The sequence below is a fragment of the Mus caroli genome, chromosome X (genome assembly GCF_900094665.2).
Source record: "Mus caroli chromosome X, CAROLI_EIJ_v1.1, whole genome shotgun sequence".
NCBI lineage: Eukaryota > Metazoa > Chordata > Mammalia > Rodentia > Muridae > Mus > Mus caroli.
In genome coordinates, this window is record NC_034589.1 from 16,053,199 (window position 1) to 16,056,787 (window position 3,589).

General features: G+C 35.9%; 1 non-coding gene across 1 annotated transcript; it reads left to right on the plus strand.

Moving 5' to 3' along the window:
- The first annotated feature begins 2,820 nt into the window (after positions 1–2,820).
- On the plus strand, positions 2,821–2,928 carry LOC115030121. Its single transcript, XR_003835749.1, has one exon. It is a non-coding gene; the product is annotated as a U6 spliceosomal RNA (small nuclear RNA).
- The last annotated feature ends 661 nt before the right edge of the window (positions 2,929–3,589 follow it).

The window sequence follows — 3,589 nt, forward strand, 5'->3', positions numbered from 1 at the left end:
TAGTTTTTTGTTCAAATCATCTGATTAGAGCTTCTGTCCACACCATTACCACTGACCATTATGCTCAAAGTTACCAATGTCACTGAATAGAGAAGCATCCAATAACTTGCTTGTATTTTGATCTTGCTTGGTATTACAAAAGCATTTGATGTAGTTGGCCATACTATCTTCTTTAAAACACCACCTTAATACTGTGGATTCAGTTTTCCTATTATTCCTACTGATCCTCTTCTGCTAGATTTTTCATTTCTAAATTTTTTTCATTCTAGATTTTTTCATTGTCTAAAGGGTTAGGCTGAGATAACATTATCTAGTATATACTTCCTCAGATAATTTTACATCATACAAATTTAATTTCAATAGTATAATAAAGATGATCAAATTTGTATATTTAGTTCATTGTTACTCCCTCTCATCTATGTTTCCATATATGATGCATACCTCAAATTAAACATATCCAAAATGTCTCTTCCACCTATGCACACATATATGATCCAAAAATCTCCACTACTCTCCCCTAATACAAAAATTATTATCACCATACCTATATGATGATCAACCCTAAGTCCATTCAATTATGAACCCCTCTCTCTCTTTCATCAGTCCTACATCCAGAATGCAACGATGTCGATTGTATTTCTTTGACCATTCATCTCTCCTCTCCTTTCACTCATCTATTATATATCTTCCAAGCCACTCTTCCTTCCAGTTTCAAACACACAAACGTGACATTGACCTGCAATCTTTACACCAACTATTTTATCTTCCTCTGAGTTTTCCATAATTTTTTACTTCTGTTTCATGTCATGTATGAATATGTTATTTTATTTATCTATATAAAATCTACAAATTCAGGGCAGTTAAAAATTCCAGCATGTGAGAGGAAACAGCTCTCAACTCTCCATCTCTAGCTGAGGAGCTGTTAGCAGTTGATGGAGAGAGAGAGAGAGAGAGAGAGAGAGAGAGAGAGAGAGAGAGAGAGAGAGAGAGAGAGAGAGAGAGACCTTTCTATGGTGGTGTGGACACTGATAGGTTATCCATGCACTAGTGGATAAGGACACATCCATGTACATATATGAATTACTAATTGGACTCGGTGGGAAAGCTAGATGAGAGATTAAGGCTGAAACCCTCAGGCTCAAAACAGCACCTAACACAAAACCCTGGCATAAGAACAGAAGTCACAGGAACAAGAGAAAATCTGATTTTTGTTTTTACTAAAACACAAGGTCATATCATGATGGGGATGTTTAACTACTGCTGAGTGGCATCTCATATTCGCTATCTTAAGTAGGAGACCTAGAGTGAGATTTAGGTGATAAAAAATGCCTACAGTTGTGAGAATTGGCATGTTCTGGGGACAGAAAATGACAGAGTCCAGCAGGTTGTCATTGAATATGATGTAAGATACATCCTTGTGGCCAAAGCTTTCTTGATGATTGAAATTGCCCAACATGGGTGTGAGATTCATTAGTGGTTGAAGACACCTAATTATGTTGGTGTGAGACCACTAGGAATCAGACCTTAATTATGCCTAACCACCTGCTCTACTAAAAGTCCAGCCAAAATTCAAGATTCTCCTTGGATTCTCATGATTATCCTACTGCTTCTGGGAACTCAATAGCCAATTTCTGACACCAACAGATGAACTGCCTCCAGAGTAGGTTAAGTGTTAGTCTCCAAAGGTTTGGAAGTGTGAGCTAAAAGTCTCTTGCCTCTGTCACTGAGCTCCAAAATGTTGCATTCTTAGCAAGGTACCTAAATATGCATTAAAAATTGAACACGTCCTCCACATGTTGACACACACGGTGTGTTGAAATTTATACAACCAAGAAACAAGAATCTAATAGGTTTTTACTCTTTTAGTTGGAAGTTGAATATGGAAGCTTGCTAAGCCAATTTAATCTCTTACTTTCTAGAGTCACTATTTGCCTTTATCCTGAGACAAGGAAGTGACTGTAATTATTTAACATTCAAGATATAGGTAAGAGAATTGAGCTGGGCAAAAGAAACCTTGGATGTTAGACACATTATAGTCAACCTGACATTTTAGTTTTGTGAATGTATCTTGTAGACTTCAAACAACAATTATACTAAACTGCTATCTACTACAAAACCTTGCTCTGCCTTGAAATGAAAAATGTCTTTCCAGGAATTCAATTAGTTCCTATATGAAAAGCACTAAAACTAATATGCAGTTTCTAATCATCTCTAAAACACTGAGAAATCCAATAATTTTACTAGACATATATTATTATATCCATTTAGCTTGGTGTGAATTCTCACAAGTCATTGATATACATTGTTTTAACACAACAGCTATGACTTATATCATATGTCTCTTCCAAAGTTTCAAGCCTGACTTCTTGCAATGAACCAGTCCAGCCTGCACAGAGACAATTTGAGGGCCACTTTCCTTTACTGCCATGAGTTCTCCATAGCACACCTGAACAACAGAAAATATCATAAAATATTGTATTCATTGGCTGATCTCTGTGTTGATGAGTTGCACCAGTTTATTAAAGACATGGAGATAATTCATTCATAAATGACAAACACCTTACATAATACATGACCTATAGACATATCCCATAAAAGTTCATTGACAGAAAAAATAGAATTTCATACATATTATCAATTTATGCTCATCAGTGATGGCACACATCTCTAATCCCAGTACCAGAGGCAGAGGCAGGTAGATCTCTGAGTTTGAGGCTAGCCTAGTCTACAGACTGAGTTTCAGGATGGCCAGAGCTGCACACAGAATACATGTCTCAAAAACATCAACTTATGTACCTAATTATTAAATTATGCAACCTAGTGCTCACTTCAGCAGCACATATACTAAAAAATTAGAATGATACAGAGAAGATTAGCATGGCCCCTGCACAAGAATGACACACAAATTGTGAAGTGTTCCATAAAAAAATTATGCAACCTAATTTATTTGATTCAAGAATCTCCTACACATTTTATTTTTTACTCAAATGACATCAAAGTAGTGGTACTGAAAATTAATAACACTCTTAATTTGTCCACATGGAATCAGTCCTCCTTGGGATTTTAGTCAGCTTGGAGAGAGAACAACAATCCTGAGATATATTGTCTGCATTTGCTCATAAATTGGGTTCATAGATGGATGCAAGAGTGAATGGTTGAAGTGATATTAAGGAGCCAAGACTGGAACTGAACCTTGAAAACTCAGTTTGGCAAGACACAAAGGATAATAAGTTGAGGGCATAATACAAGCAAAGAAAGGCCAAGTCATAGAAATCATTGTAGCATGAGATATTAGACAACTAGGAGCTAATTTTGCAAGGCAATAGAAGGGCATTGAGTTCCTGGGTAAAGCATGAAAAGGAATAAAGGACACCAAAGAAAGCAGACAAACAACCAATGTGATTTTGTGGGAAAAAAACTGTGAGATTTAAAAATAATATGGATATATTCTGAACCACTCTATATGATAGACACTACATTAAAAAAAAAAACTATGTTAATCTTTGCAGAAGACCCCACATGAGAAATATATGCAGAAAAGGAGTGGGGTGGATATAATCTAAGCACATCAAATATCAGTATATAGTTA